The sequence below is a fragment of the Prionailurus viverrinus genome, chromosome C2 (assembly GCF_022837055.1).
Source record: "Prionailurus viverrinus isolate Anna chromosome C2, UM_Priviv_1.0, whole genome shotgun sequence".
In the NCBI taxonomy this organism is placed as follows: domain Eukaryota; kingdom Metazoa; phylum Chordata; class Mammalia; order Carnivora; family Felidae; genus Prionailurus; species Prionailurus viverrinus.
Genome location: NC_062569.1, coordinates 21,126,187 through 21,143,425, shown reverse-complemented (window position 1 = coordinate 21,143,425; position 17,239 = coordinate 21,126,187). Strand labels below are relative to the sequence as shown.

General features: G+C 37.9%; 1 long non-coding RNA gene across 1 annotated transcript; it reads left to right on the top strand.

Annotated features, from left to right (window-relative positions):
• Positions 1–1,589: 1,589 nt before the first annotated feature.
• Positions 1,590–7,788, top strand: LOC125175724 (uncharacterized). Its single transcript, XR_007155944.1, has 3 exons — positions 1,590–1,688; positions 5,178–5,305; positions 7,590–7,788. It is a non-coding gene; the product is annotated as an uncharacterized LOC125175724 (long non-coding RNA).
• Positions 7,789–17,239: the final 9,451 nt, after the last annotated feature.

Sequence of the window (17,239 nt, the reverse complement as noted above, 5' to 3'; positions counted from 1 at the left end):
AGAATATACAAAATACAACAGTCGCTTCAGTAAGGAATCATTTGTGGATGCTAGGCAACAGCGTGATGAGAAATAAAATATTTACATAATTCCAAAGCATCTCCCCACATGATACTAAATACAAAAAGAAAAATAATAATTTACAGTGTAGAAATCTGGCAGATATCACCTTAGCTTCACCAGTAATAAGACCTAGGGGCATCATGAGTGTGAGATAAGCATAATGTCACAAGAAGGCACAGCAGAATTTCTGTGGCACTCTTAGCACAAATACATAGTCCTGAGAAAACATCAGACTAAAGCAAGAAGTACTTTACAAATTAACACTCCAGTACTCTGGAGAAATATCAAGGTTACGAAAGACAAAGGTCAATGAAAGAACCTTTCCAGATTAAAGGAAAATAGGAATCCAGGACAACAAAATGAATCCTCATCTTACATTAGATCCTGGGTCAGTACAAGAACATTGGTGGGTCAGTTGGCAAAACCAGTCTGTAGATCCAAATATTAATATTGTTATCAAGATTAATTTCCTGATTTTAATTATTAATTCTAGTTATATTTTGAAGAATCTAGGTAAAGGGTATAAGGGATTCTTCGTACTAGTTTTACAATTTTTTTTTAATGTGTGTTTATTTTGAGAGAGAGAGAGCATGTGTGTATGCACGTGCAAGCTGGGGGAGGGGCAGAGAGAGAGAGAGAGAGAGAGAGAGAGAGAGAGAGAGAGAAGAGAGTGAATCCCAACCAGGCTTTGTCAGCACAGAGCCGGATTCAGGGCTTGAACTCACAAACTGTGAGATCATGACCTGAGCTGAAATCAGGAGTTGAATGCTTAACTGACTGAGCCACCCAGGTGCCCTCAATTCTCTTAAAGTCTAAAATTATTTCAAAATTACAAAAAAAAAACCCAAAAACTTCTAAAATACCACAGGCATATTCACTCAAGGTGATCCATACATTCATTAATCAGAAACATGGCAGCTCCAAATCTCAAAACTAAGGACCAAAGTTTAGAAATCATATATTATATAAATTAAACTTTGATATTAAATCAGAAACTGTTTCATAAAAATACTGTTGTCATTTGCTTTTTAAAAAATGCTTGTTTTATAGGAACACATTGGTGATGAGGACTCACAAAACCAATGTTTCTGTCTCTACCACTTGGGTATATATCATTGGATATCTCTGTGTCCATTTCTTTCTCTGAAAAAAATAGAGATAATAATCATCTGCCCTCTGAGATCTTGCAAGCAATCGTAACAAAGAAAATCAAAGCAATTATAATGAAAACACTTTAAAGCAACCCTTGCTATCCTCTGTATACTCAGGTTCAATATTCCATTCTGAATTGAATATGTAAAAAAAAAAGTATTTTCCTCTAAAAGTGAATTATTTTGAAATATGATTACATTTTTTAACAGGTTTCTTTTTATTGAAATTGGATTTTTTTAAACCCCAAACCTTTTCAGTTCTCAAGAGGCTGCCTTTTAATTATATCATCCCCTGATCTGGAGTCTTTCTTATTATTTGTTTAAATGTTATTGTTTGGACTTGAATTGATCGCTTCTGTTCAATTTCAGGGTGAGCATTTGCTGCAACACAGGGTGAATTTTTACTTCTATTGCCTTGAGGACATTCATTGGAAACATCATGTTGCACTTGATGGAGACTCTCCTGATGAAAAGGTTCACAAAAAAGAACAAATTAATTTTTGGTAACAATCAGTGGTACCATCCAATGCATTTTCCCATTTCCTTTACTTTTCATTCTCTTTCTTATTGTGCTCTAGCTTCCTGATTCTCTTCATGGAGAAAATACACTGTAATTTATTTCAAAAGAACTCCGATGGCTGCCTCCTGGTCTTAATTAAAACAGGGACCGTAGTTTATCTGGACTCCTAATCTAGCTATGAATGCTCAACAAAGAGCCTCAGAACCAGAGCTCAAACCACAGAAAAAAAATCAATCAAGAGGACTCTATCTGTCCTGTTGCTAAAGAGAAATGGGACCCTCTGGCTCTGAGGAGACAATCCGCTATTCCAGTCAACTTCCTTTTCCTTTTTCTTTTTCTTCTCCAATGTTCTTTTCTTGGCTTTTAAATTGTATATTTACGTGTAATATATAATTTTAATTTTATATACACACACACTAATTTGAGATTTGTTTTCTTTGTTGTGTTGTGTCATTTCGACACAAAAGGTGTATTATAAATCCACTTGGAATGGATAAATTATTTGTGAGTTTATTGTACAACAACTTTTCACTGCTCTTACTCTTATTTAGCACCTAGGGGACTTCCTTTATAGTGCATGGAGATTGTAGAAATAAAATGCAGTGTTGTTATGACATTGTTCAGCATTGAATACATCAAGAACAGCCAAGCTGACCTGAAATGGCCAATTTGCCCGGCTCAGTTTGTCAGAGTGTTTTTGCAGGTTGCAAATTATCCGTTCAACTCAGAAAGAGTGTTTTCTCTCACAAATACGTGTTTGGTATCCCTATGCATTATTAACTATATGCCAAGTATTATTCTCCCTAAATTTTAGCTGCAAGACAATCAAATGGCCTATGTTTTTGAAGAGTTTTCGATAAAAGGAAGCGACTATGAATTAAGAATATAAAGTCTAGGGGCGCCTGGGTGGCGCAGTCGGTTAAGCGTCCGACTTCAGCCAGGTCACGATCTCGCGGTCCGTGAGTTCGAGCCCCGCGTCAGGCTCTGGGCTGATGGCTTAGAGCCTGGAGCCTGCTTCCGATTCTGTGTCTCCCTCTCTCTCTGCCCCTCCCCCATTCATGCTCTGTCTCTCTCTGTCCCAAAAATAAATAAACGTTGAAAAAAAATTTATAAGAATATAAAGTCTAGCCTCTTTTTTAATGAGTATATTTTATTGTCAGATTGGCTTACATACAACACCCAGTGCTCATCCCAACAAGTGCCCTCCTCAATGCCCATCACCCATTTTCCCTCTCCCCCAGGCCCCATCCACCCTCAGTTTGTCCTCTGTATTTCATAGTCTCTTGTGGTTTTCCTCCCTCCATCTCTGTTTGTATCTATTTTTCCCCTTCCCTTCCCGCATGGTGTTCTGTTCAGTTTCTCAGGATCCACATATGAGTGGAAACATAGAATGTCTGTCCTTCTCTGACTGACTTCTTTCATTCAGCATAATACCTTCCAGTTCTCTACATGTTGCTTAAAATGGCAGGATTTCATTCTTCCTCTCTGCCAAATAGTATTCCATTGAATCTATAAACCACATCTTTATCCATTCATCAGTTGATGGACATTTAGACTCTTTCCATAATTTGGCTATTGTTGAAAGCACTGCTATAAACATTGGGGTACATGTGCCCCTGTGCATCAGCACTCCTGTATCCCTTGGGTAAATTCCTAGTATTGCTATTGCTGGGTCACAGGGTAGGTCTATTTTTAATTTTTTGAGGAACCTCCACACTGTTTTCCAGAATGGCTGCAACAGTCTGCATTCCCACCAGCAGTGCAAGAGGGTTTCCATTTCTCCACATCCTTGCCAGCATCTGTAGTTTCCTAATTTGTTCCTTTTAGCCACTCTGACCGGTGTGATAGCCTCTTACTATAACAAAGGGAGCACGTTATCATCTCCAGTGCACCCAAGCAGCTCTTAAATTATAATACTCAAGAGAAACGATCACTATTCCACATACACTACCCAGTGTCTACATAAAAGAATGTCTATGACTAAATGACACAGTAGAAATAGCGCTTGTTGCCTGGAAATTCAGCTTATAATTAAAGACTTGTCTTTATTTTGTTTTCCCTGAAGAGCTAAAACCATCTTCAAAATACAGTAAGGGCCACTCTAAAATGCATATTGCTGGAGAATGTTTATGTATCTGAATGAACACTGTCATGAAAGCACCCCAGGTGAGGTAGGAGAAATGGTGAAGAAGAATCACAAGAAAAGGAGGAGATGAACATAGAGATTCCAAAAATATGTCCAAGTAAAGCTATCAGTGGCTTCTCAAGTTTCCCTCAGGCCAAAGTTCGTTCATTTCTCAAATGGAGAAATGGAATAGTTTTTCTTTGACTTATAAATATTCTGAGGATGCAGGATATCTGTGTAATGGCTCCCATTAAGATTCTTTCAATATTTCTTTCTGCTTGATTTTCATATAAGTGTGCCAACAGTACTACAGAAAGCTTCACAAAATTAAAATATTGTTACAGCTAAATGTTACAGGTATTACATTATAATTCATGATAAAAGGTTACTCATTAGTTCAAGTTTCTGTTAGCATAATCTTTCTGCCTTCATGACTAAGAAGTAGCAATGTTTTTTGGTTTTCTAATAGTGAGTTAATTGTTTGTTTTCCTAATAGTAGCCCTTAAAAAACTGTAAAGAGTAGAGTGACAATATTGCTGCCCCCTAGTTAAATAGAATAAGGACGGGGCGCCTGGGTGGCTCAGTCGGTTGAGCGTCCGACTTTGGCTGAGGTCATGATCTCGCCATTTGTGGGTTTGAGCCCCGCATCAGGCTCTGTGCTGACAGCTCGGAGCCTGGAGCCTGCTTTGAATTCTGTGTCTCCCTCTCTCTCTGCACCTGCCACCCTCACACTCTGTCTCTGACTCCTTCCAAAATAAGTAAACGTTAAAAAATTTTTCAATAGAATAAGGACAGAATGGTGTGCCTGAAAGGGCTACAAAGTTAGAGAAACTGGGTTCCAGATCCATCTTCTGTGTGCATATATGTTATTAATAAAGCAATTTCTTCTTACTGAACTTGTTTCCTAGCTGTAAGGTGGCGAAAATAATAATTAAACCTATCTCTAAGGATGTTGTGAGACTCAAATAGGATAGTATATGTGATCATACGTGTATACATTATTTAAGTGCAGGTTTTATCACCATAATCATCTTCAAATTTTTAAGACTTTGCCTATGAGGATATATGACCGGTACCCACCCATCCACTCCAAAAATTCCAAGGGCTCTGAGGTTTTCTATTATTCTTCAGATATTTGCTTGCAATCCATGATACCAGTATAGATCTTTAAATATCCATGTATTATATTAACATTAAAAGCCATTAAAAAGAAGGAAAATACTATAACATAGAGATGTCATTGGATATTGAAAGTTTAGGAAACCAAAGGTAACACTTTAATGGAACCTGATGATTTCTGTCTCCTCCTTCTCCTCAGGCATCTTTATGGTAAGATAATCTGGCATATAAGTAAATCCCACCGGATCACAACTTTGTAAGGTGCTGAAGAGGATGAAGCTCCTTATGCCTGGAAGACCAGTGTGTTTTTTTACGGAATGTCTAAAGGTGTGGACCTGGGGAAAATTTAAAAGGGCTGTGGGGAGAAGATGGGACTGAGTGGGCCCTGGGGTCTAGAGAGAGAAAGTTATATAGGACACTCGTTTCAACAGCTAAGTCTGGAAGAGCTTCTGCATAATAATCTAAGGGAGCAAGTAATTTAGATTGAACTTCCACATCATCTCCACACTGTACTTTTCTGAGATTTCCCTAACCATCCAATGGAGGTTCTTCTGTAACTGGTCTGAGGAGGACAGAGGTCCAGGGAGGCCTGGAGAAGAGACAGACCTTACCTGTCTCTAATTTTCTCCAGAAAAGCAGTGACCACAAATGTGTCCACCCACACTCCTTGTGAGTTTCACTAGGCAGAAGCACCACCAACCACGTGTGATCGGCCCCCCTCATATTTTAAACTTGATCTTGAACCGTTCTCCTCTTGACCTACTGTGTTCTAGACATACCAACCTCCTGTTCCTTCTTAAAAAAACGAGATCCTTCCCATCTCGGAACTTCTACGTTTTCTGTTTTCTCAGCCCCAAACACTCTCTTTCACTATTCTTTACATAGTCTGTTTCTCCTCATTCATGAATTCTAAACAGAGACATAGGCAGACTAGAGTGAGATCAGTAGTAGCCCCATGATTAACACCACGTGGTATAAAATAAAGTTGGCATTAACACTGACAAGAAAGGGTGGACCGGTAAATAAGTGGTAGTAGGATATTTAGCCATAGAATTTGGAGAAAAATATTAGTTTCTAAAAATAAGTTCAGATGAATTAATACCAATATCCAAAATACACACATTAGAGAATGGAAAAATATATTTTTAAACCTAGAATCTTCTGAAACCAATACAAGTCCTAAAATCCTTAATTACTCTATAAAAATTAAAATCCTTTTACAAAAAAAAGCATAGAAGTTAAAATGTCAGTGGCAGACCTGGAGAAAATATTTGTAACATAGAATTCAACAACCTTTCTTAATGTTCCCCTCAGCTTCTTCCTGATTCTAGGCCCTGACTTACTTGTTTTAGAGCATTTTCTTTAGAAAGCTTGTAAGTGCTTTCTGTGCCCCTTTGAGATATATGTAAATCTTTTTTTCCCAATATTTTTTTATGGTGGTAAAATACACATAACATCAAATTTGCCATCTTTACTATTTTAAGTGTACGATGAAGTGCTATTAAATATATTCATGATGTTGTGCAACCATCATCATCATCATCATATCCAACCCTTTTAATCTTGTGAAGATGAAACTCTGCACCCCAGACACTGACCACCACCATTCTACTTTTTTTCTCTAGGATTTTGACTACGCTGAGTACCTCACATAAGTGGGAACGTACAGAATTTGTCTTTTTGTGACTCACTTGTACTTAGCATAATGTCATCAGGTTTTATCCATGTTACAACATATGTCAGAGTGTCCTTACTTTTTAAAGCTGAATAAAATTCCATTGTATGTGTATACACATTTTGCTTATCCTTTCAACTCTTGATGGACACTTGGGCTGCTTCCACATTTTCGCCATTGTGAATAATGCTGCTGTGAACGTGAGTGTGCAAATATCTCTTCGAGAACCTGATTTCACTTCTTTTGGGTATATACCCAGAAGTGGAATTTTGAACCAGATGTAATTCTATTTTTAACTTTTTGAGGCACCACCATACTGCCTCTCCCTGAGAATACATGGTCACTTTCTAACTTTCCCCATAAATGCAACTGGTTTTGAATGTTCCAGTCTTTAATGTCTGGCTCCCCAAATGGGGGACAGGTAAAGATGATGAGGAAGAAGGGCACTGGCCCTTTAAATCTCCCAGAAGTTCAGTTGGGGTCGGGCGAGGGTGGGGGAGCGGGTCATAATAATGGCTGAAATGCAACAATGGCCGCAGCTTTTTTTTTGTCTGTACCTTTGTAACTGGAAGCCGCAGCCCGCAATTAAAGGATAGATCCAACTATTTGGAGAAGAGGGTGCATTTTGTACATTCTGGTCCCCACAAGCTGTGTGTATGGAGTGGGTGCATAGCTGTGTGCCATGAGTAGGGCTAGGGCTAGGTAGCTGCTGCAGTGATAAGAGATGGGATTAAGCAAAATAAACCTTGATTTACCAATCATATCTTCCCCTAGAAGTGTCAAGCAATCAGTAGGCTCTAAATTTCCGAAGCAGTTACACAGATAGATTGTGCCAGTGCAGTTATTGTCTAGCTGGTGAGATAGATGCCTGGTGCTTCCTACTCTGCCATCTTCCTATAATCTTCTCTGTAAAAATTTTAAAACATCTCTTGACAGCTTTATGACCCAAGAATACCTTTCTCAAGGACCCAGGAGCTACTTCTTCGAAATGCAATCTTCAGGCGAGACAGAACCCCACGTGTATCTCCAGTTTCTTTGGGAAGGTATGAGTCTCCCTCCTGTCAGAGCTCTATGAGAAAGTTTACTTTCTCCTGGGTAAAGCTAGTTAGTAAACACAGATGACCTTCGTTCTCTGTCTCACCCCCATACTTAGAACTTCCCTGCCCTTCAATTCCACAGAGTTGAGTTCATTCACTGGCCTCTACCCTATTGAAATGGTCTTGAATAAAGTCTTCCTTGTGTGTTTATTTTTGTCTGGTGCAATTTTTGCTTTGACACCAGAAAATGTAAAGAGCTAGCACAGGTCAGGGGAAAAAGAAAAAAAGATAGCCAAGTTTTCAGTGGTGAAATAAATAATATATTCACATAAGAAAAATCTAAAACGGTCAATAAACATATGAAATAATTCTTTAACCAATTTTTATATTAAAAAAAAATCAAATATAACAATAATAAAATGTCAAACTTTAGCCAGTATCCAGGCTTGGCAAGGGCATAAACAGAGGGAAATTCTCATAAATTACTTGTACGAGGAGATTCTTAGTGTATATGTGTGTGTTTTAGCATCCAACAGCATGATAAATGGTTCTCCACCCCTTCACTTTCAATATGCAGGTATCCACAGGTCTAAAATGAGTCTCTTGTAGATAGCATGTAGATGCATTTTGTTTTTTGTTTTTGTTTTTAATCTATTCTGATACCCTGTCTTTTGATTGGGCCATTTAGTTCATTTACATTCAGAGAGATTATTGAAAGATACGAACTTAGTTTCACTGTGTTATCTGTAGGTTTTGTGTTTGTGGCAATGTCTCTGGTCCTTTGTAGTCTTTGCTGCTTTCCACTCACAGAGCAGAAGGAAGCAGAGGATCTCCTGCAGGGCTGGTTTAGTGGTCATGAACTCCTTTAGCTTCAGTTTGTCTGGGAAAGACTTTATCTCTCCTTCTATTCTGAACGACACCCTTGTGGGATAAAGGACTCTTGGCTGCATATTTTTCCTATTCGGCACATTGAATATTTCCTGCCAGTCTCTTCTGGCCTGTAAAGTTTCAGTGGACAGGTCTGCTACTACCCTTATGTGTCTACCCTTGTAAGTCAAGACCTGTTTGTCCCTAGCTGCTCTCAGAATTCTGTCTTGATCTTTGTATTTTGCCAGTTTCACTATGATATGTCATGGTGTTTACCTGTTTTTGTTGATTTTGAAAGGAGTTCTGTATGCCTCTTGGACTTGGATGTCTCTTTCCTTCCCCAGATTAGGAAAGCTCTCAGCTATAATTTGTTCAAATAAACCTTCTGGCTCATTCTGTCTTCTTTTTCTGGAATGCCTATGATATGGATATTATTTCATTTCATTGAATCACTTAGGTCTCTAATTCTCCCCTCGAGGTCTAGTAATTTCCTTTCCTTCTTTTTTTCTTTTTCAGCTTCATCATTTTCCATAATTTTATCTTCTATTTCACCTATTCTTTCCTCTGCTTCTTCCATCCTTGCTGTCGCTGCACCTAGTTTATTTTACACCTATTTACAACATTTCTTAATTCATCGTGACTATTTCTTAGGTCTTTGATCGCCACAGCAATAGAGTCTCTGCTGTCTTCTATGCTTTTTTCAAATCCAGCTATTAGTCTTAAGATTGTTATTCTAAATTGTTCAGATATATTGTTTATATCTGTTTTGAGCAATTCTCTGGCTGTCATTTCTTCCTGGAACTTCTTTTGAAGAGAATTCTTCCATTTTGTCATTTTGGCCCGGTTTGTGTCTTTTATGTGTTTTAATAGCTTGCTATGTATCCTGCACCTGTGAGAACTACTATATTAAAAAGGGGTCATACACTGTCCAGGACCTGGCACTTCAGGAAGTGTTTTTGGAGTGTGTTGCATGCACTCTGTTTTTGCATATTTGGCTGCCTTCTCCCACTGGTCAGTCCTCTGCAAATCTCCTCCTTACTCGTAATGGTGGATTGTTTGTACCTTCCACCAGGTGTGATTTGATTTGTTCATTGAAATAACCACGGAAAAAAAGAAAGGGGGGAGGGAACATTATCCCATACAAAGAGAAAGATGAAAGGGGTGAAAAAAAAGACCAGACAGAGAATCAAAGAAACTATAAGGCTTAAGCCAGAGAGAGAGAGAGAGAGAGAGAGAGAGAGAGAGAGAAATAAAGAAGAAAGATACAGAAAAGGTGTTAAAAGAATAAAAATCCCTGATTAAACAAACAAACAGAACAGAGAAAGAAAAAATATATATATATGACGTATATATATATAATAAATTTATATATAGATAAATAGATATAGCCTTATATGTAGATATCTATATAAACTTATATATTGATATATAGATATTTATATATAGATACATGTATATATGTGTGTATATATATATATACAGTGTGTGTGTATATAGATATAGATATATAGATACAGATATAGAAATACAATAAGAATTGATCAAAAATCAAATCAGAAACTATGAGCCTGATTCCAAAGTTTGGGGGGGAAGAGGAGGGTAGAAAGAAACAGAAGGGAAAAGAGAACAGAAGGGAAGAAAATAAAAAGCAAAACCAAATAATATAAACATACAAAACCTCAGACAGTTGTCTGTTGGTGCCTGGGACCGGTGGCTGTGCTGGTCTGGAGGAGGCGAGGCCATCTGGCTTGCTCAGTGCAAATTACCAGGAATAGACAGGCAGGGTTTGGTGTAAGTGGGTCCCACCTCCACTGGGGGCCGCTGTTCTGTTCTCTGAAACCCCACTGTGTTGGTGTTGGGGAGAAAAATGGTGACACTCCAATTTCTCTTCCCCAGACTTGGTGTTTCAAACCAGCTGTTCAGGCAGTCCTCACAGAGTAGTGCAGGTGGTCAGCTTGCCCTGCTCCACTGTCTCCCTCACCACCTAGGCCCTTGGCTGGGATGCAAAATGCACCCTCTTTAAGGATCCCACACCACACAAACCCAGTTCTGGGGTAGCACCACTCCACCCAGTTGACAAGGGGCCTTTGGCTGGCACCTGCAGGGTCTTTTGTCCTTGGGGGGCAATATACCCTCTTCACACAGTACTCAAGGGAGGGGGTCTATTCTCTCCCTGTGCACCTCCAAGATAACTACCCAGCCCTGGAGCTGGTGCACACACTTGGAAAGCTTTGGTCTGCACAAAGTCTCGCAACCCTGAAAACAATCCTTAGCTGTTGAGGCTGTTTGGAAAGTAGCGACTGGCTCCCTCTGTATTTCTCATCCCCAGCCTGTGGTCCGGAGAGGTTTTTCTCTTGTCCAAATACATCTGAAGGTATCCTCATGTCTAAAATGAGTCTCTTGTACGCCACAAATAGATGGAAAACCCAATAGACTCCACCAAAAGTCTGCTAGAACTGATACATAAATTCAGCAAAGTTGCAGGATACAAAATTAATGTACAGAAATCAGTTGCATTCTTATACACTAATAATGAAGCAACAGAAAGACAAATAAACAAACTGATCCCATTCACAATTATACCAAGAATCATAAAATACCTAGGAATAAACCTAACCAAAGATGTAAAAGATCTATATGTTGAAAACTATAGAAAGCTTATGAAGGAAATTGAAGAAGATACAAAGAATTGGAAAAACATTCCGTGCCCATGGATTGGAAGAATAAATATTTTTGAAATGTCAATACTACCCAAAGCAATCTACACATTCCATGCCACCCCAATCAAAATTGCACCAGCATTATTCTCAAAGCTAGAGCAAGCAATCCTAAAATTTGTATGGAACCATGAAAGGCCCCGAATGGCCAAAGTAACTTTGAAGAAGAAGACCAAAGCAGGAGGCATCACAATCCCAGACTTTAGCCCCTACTACAAAGCTGTCATCATCAAGACAGCATGGTTTTGGCACAAAAACAGACACATAGACCAATGGAATAGAATAGAGACTCCAGAATTGGACCCACAAATGTATGGCCAACTAATCTTTGACAAAGCAGGAAAGAATATCCAATGGAGAAAAGACAGTCTCTTTAACAAATGGTGCTGGGAGAACTGGACAGCAACATGCAGAAGAATGAAACTAGACCACTTTCTTACACCATTCACAAAGATAAACTCAAAATGGGTAAAGGACCTGAATGTGAGACAGGAAACCATCAAAACCCTAGAGGAGAAAGTAGGGAAAAACCCCTCTGACCTCAGCGGCAGCAATTTCTTACTGGACACATCTCCAAAGGCAAGGGAATTAAAAGCAAAAAATGAAGTATTGGGACCTCATGAAGATAAAAAGCTTCTGCACTGCAAAGGAAACAATCAACAAAACTAAAAGGCAACCGATGGAATGGGAAAAGATATTTGCAAATGGCATATCGGACAAAGGGCTAGTATAAAATCTATAAATCTATAAAGAACTCACCAAACTCCACACCCGAAAAACAAATAATCCAGTGAAGAAATGGGCAGAAGACATGAATAGACATTTCTCTAAAGAAGACATCCAGATGGCCAACAGGCACATGAGAAGATGCTCAACGTCAGTCCTCATCAGGGAAATACAAATCAAAACCACACTCAGATATCACCTCACGCCAGTCAGAGTGGCTAAAATGAACAACTCAGGGGACTATAGATGCTGGAGAGGATGTGGAGAAACCAGAACCCTCTTGCACTGTTGGTGGGAATGCAAACTGGTGCAGCCACTCTGAAAAACAGTGTGGAGGTTCCTCAAAAAATTAAAAACAGATCTACCCTATGACCCAGCAATAGCACTGCTAGGAATTTACCCAAGGGATACAGGAGTGCTGATTCATAGGGACACTTGTACCCCAATGTTTATAGCAGCACTTTCAACAATAGCCAAATTATGGAAAGAGCCTAAATGTCCATCAACTGACGAATGGATAAAGAAGATGTGGATTATATATATAATGGAATACTACTTGGCAATGAGAAAGAATGAAATCTGGCCATTTGTAGCAACATGGATGGAACTGGAGAGTGTTGTGCTAGGTGAAATAAGTCAGACAGAGAAAGACAGATACCATACATTTTCACTTATATGTGGGTGCTGAGAAACTCAACAGAAGACCAGAGGGGAGGATAAGGGGGGAAAAAAGTTACAGAGAGGGAAGCAGGCAAACCATAAGAGACTCTTAAATCCTGAGAATAAACTGAGGGTTGAAGGGGGGTGAGAGGGAGGGGAGGGTGGGTGATGGGTATTGAGGAGGGCACCTGTTGGGATGAGCACTGGGTGTTGTATGGAAACTAATTTGACAATAAATTACATTAAAAAAAAACAACAACAAATACAGTACCACACTTCCACAGCTTCTCTTTCTCCTCCTTTTGTCTCTGCACCACAGGGGTTCCTCCCCGTTGCCACCCCTCCCATGTCTATACCGCCCATTTTCTCTCCCAATTCGCATATATGCACCCAGCTCTCCCACCAAGCTATCTCTTTCCATCTGTGGAGATTTTTCTGGCACTCTGCAGCCTGTATTCTTGGTATTCCAAGTGTTCTGACCTCAATATAGCTGTGTTTGAGGGACAAGGGAAATTCTAGTCCCCCTAATTCTCTTCCGTCTTTACTTCTTTTGGTATATGCATGTTTTTAAAGACTGGTTAGTATCCATTGAAATTTAAAATGGGCATGACTTTTTGTCCCAGGAAATAGAATTTCTAGTTATTTGTCATAAAGCATTTCTTGCTAATTAACTATTTAAAAGAATAATAAAAATTAAAAGAATAATAAAAAATAATTAAATTTTTAATGAGAAATTACTTAGATTTTAATGATGAAAATTAAGTTTCAGAAGGAAAGTATTTCCTAAATGGAGAAATGCCTAAACAGAAATGCAGTACACAAAATGTTAACCATGGTAGATTTAAGGAATTAATTTTTATTTTATTCTTTGTATATATTTTTATTTTTTCCTTAATTTCTCCTACAGACAAAAACATTAATAAATCGAGCAAAAGTATACCATTAAAAATTGCCGATAGTATTGTCTTATATCAAAATGTAAACCCTCACTTTGGTACAGACCGTTGACCATTACTCTACAGTAACCTCCCAGAAATGAATGGTTTCTCTGAGTGATTTAACATCTTAAATGTGACACTTGACAAACAAGATGTCCCATCCACTTTCTTTACCTCACGTCTGGGGCAACAGAGACAAAGAGGAAGAACGTACCTTCAAAATAGTGTTCAACCTTATTTTTGCATCAGGATCATTGCTTAAAAAGATTCCCCAATCTCACCTTTGCTTCTTCTCCTTTTGAAGGCCTGTTATTGCTGGCTGGGAAGCTGCCCACCAGCACGTACAAGCTCAGCGTTCAGAAATAAGTAGCATCTTTCTAAATATTGCAGGTACATCTGATGAAGGGTGGGTGTTTGTTTCATCTTTGGCATGTGCTGACTTTCATCTGCTTCTCTCTCCTGAGGCGTAGGGATGCCTGCAGCCTGGAAAACACAAGGCACATGGTGGACACCCTGATAAATATTAAATGATGATGATGGTAATGACAGAGCAGCGCCCCGTCTTTGCAGCTATGTAATTCCTCCCTTACATTGTGTGCCTCCTCAGACAGCTGTCACATCCTTGCTTTCAGAGGCAGAGATTCCTTGCCAAATTAAAGCTTGAGAGGAACACATTACATCCTCATGTCATTGTGGAAGTGTGAGATGTGAATGCCTATAGCCATCCACGTCACTCAGAGACACATCTATCTGATAAATACTGTCTCAAGAGCCAATTCAGATCGACTAGCTGGCCAATTCAATCAATCATACAGATATCTGATCCAGAGAGTTTATATGATGCCCAAACTGCTGGCCAATTCCAGGGGGGGAAAAAGCCCAGCCCATCTGAGACTTTTCAGGACATTTTAGTTACTAGTATTAATTTAATAATCATGCATTTTTAGCTAAACTTTTTTAGACATGCTATTTCATGAATTTATTTAGCAAGGGCCTGAGTATATATTATTGTCAATACCAGCATTGATTTTTAAGGAATACTGCTGAGACCTACAATTTGCTTGATATCATATTAAGTACTTTTCGTGTATTTTCTTGTTTAATACTCAAGCAAAACACCCCAGAGGTAGATACCAATACTGTACTTTTGTACACTTGGAAAAACTGGGGCCAAGAAAATGTTAAGTGGTTTGCCTTGGGTCACATGTAAGTAGGAGCAGTCCAGTTCAATTCCCCATGATTCTGTAGTCTTCATAAGTTTTGGGGGAATACTTTTAGATGGAAAGAACACCTTCACGATAATATCCATTCACTTATATGTTTTTAAATTGTGTACGAAGTATCTTTTGTTCAAAGTCTAATAAGAAATAAGCATAGCCAAAGAAAAATTTCAAGTTCATGTGCTTCAAGCTAGCAATTCTACCTCTTCCAACCATTTTTAAAGTGGCAATTCTATTCTAATTACAGTAAAACTACAGATAAGAAAATGCCCATGTGCAATAATAAAGGGATGGTTTAAAATTACAGAATGGGATATTCTTCAACTATTAAAATTGAGTATTATAAAGACTAATAGACTCAAAATGCTGACTATACAACAGAAAATAAGAAAAAGAACATTGCTGTATAAGCTGGCTGACAGCATAATAAAAAAAATGAATAGGAAGTAAAACTAAAAATCTACAACGAAATGTGTATTAAGATTATGGGTGTGTTAAGATTATGGGTATATTTCCTTTTTGTTTCAGTAGTTTCTAAAAATGTGTTATGTTAATTTTATAATGGAAAACATTTAAAAAGATCCACTATCAAATCAGATTCTTTATTCTAAATGGTGGTCATATTAAATTATGATAATGAATGTTTTAGTTAATCATGTATATATTTTTTCTTTCTCAAATAGTTAATTCAGCAAAAAGAACAGTTCTGATGTATCAAAAGATTTTTAAAAAAAACATACTTTGCTAAATCACTGACCAGATTTGTTTGTATAACATATTTTATTTGATCACACATTTCCAAATATGCTCACTGCAAAATTATTTTTTTAAAGGAATAAAATTTTAGGAATTTTTATTATGATTTATGCAATTTCTGATTTACGTGGTTTACCGGTGCTTTATGTTTTAATTAACTCACCATCACTAGCACATTGAAATTATATTTTAGACCACTAATTGAAAAAAGTTGTCAATTTCTACACTTAGTCATGCAGCTATAAATTTCATTGTCTCCTTCATGAGATTAAGGAGTGTCCAATTATGGCAATGATTTTAATCCATGAATTCATGAGGCATTTCCTAAGCTTTCCTTAGTTTCTACTAAATTGTGTAATAAACTAGATTGTAAAGGCAAGCCACATCATGAAGAAAAATAATTATCGCCTTGTCTTGAGAATGGAAACATTTTCGTGTAAAAGCTCCTTATGATGGGAAGTGGGGAGGGCCTGCTGTGAATCCTTGGCCTGCAAAGTCAGGCCCCCAGATAAGTGCCCTGAGAGTTAATAGGGCAGGCAACAGAGAACAGACAGGTCTTTGTGAAGAAAAGGGGCTGTCAAAATTCCATCTTTGTCGTAAATAATTTTTTTAAGAATGTTTAATTCTATCTTTAAATGCTTGCAACTTCTGATATTAGTTGCTGTCTAAAACAACACCTACACGAAAGCCTTTAAGCTAGAGTTACTTATTTAAATTAAGCACTTCGAGTATGCAAGAAACTATTTTATTATTCAAACTGGAAAAATAAATTCTATTCTTGACTTCCCAGGATTAGATGAGCTCTTTCTATTTGTCCATCTATCTATCTATCTATCCATCTCTCTAGTTGCTATTTTCCTTCTGAGTGTTCTCTTACTTTCCCCATTTATATATTGGGGGAAAAAAGCATATTCCTTCTTTAAATACCAAAAAGTCATAATATTTTGTGTAATGGGAATTATTTATCGTCAACCTTCAAGCTACCAATTTCTTTAAAAAAAGAACTTAAAAAAGTGTTTACATTAAGTCATTTGCTCAGCTGCAAATGCCAGAACAAGGATTCAAATGTATTTCAATTGTTTCGTCTCATAGTCCTTACAGTACTCTTAGAAAGAGGTACTGTCTTTTGAGATTGGTTTTGTGGGGAAAACAATCTTGCTTTGCCATTCTGAGGTTTGGCTATTAGCATAAATATTGCTATGAAAAAAATTAATAGAAGCTGAATGCTTTATAAACATAGCGGATGGATTTATCATTCTATTCAGCGATGATCGTTTATACTACCCCACTGCTGATTTAAAATGCAATGGTTGAGATGTAGGCAAAGACAAAATTGAGTTATATCAAGGTGCTGTGTGTCACTGTGCTGGCCAGGGTATCTAATGTAATTTGTCTGTTATAGTGTTTGTGAAATGTTCCATCTGGCACAATATGCCTCTAAGACAGAAGGTGTTGGCATATTAAAGATGCAAGCATCTCACATATGACTATTTACCCATTTATTATTTCAGCAGAAAGGAAGACAACCTTTAGAAAACAGTGAAGAGATTAGCAAACACAGACATTTGATTCAGATATAAATTTGAGGACTACTACATTCACAATACATCAAGATATTTCAAAGGGGATTTTGTTTGGAAGCTAAAAACAAATAAATCCCAGGGA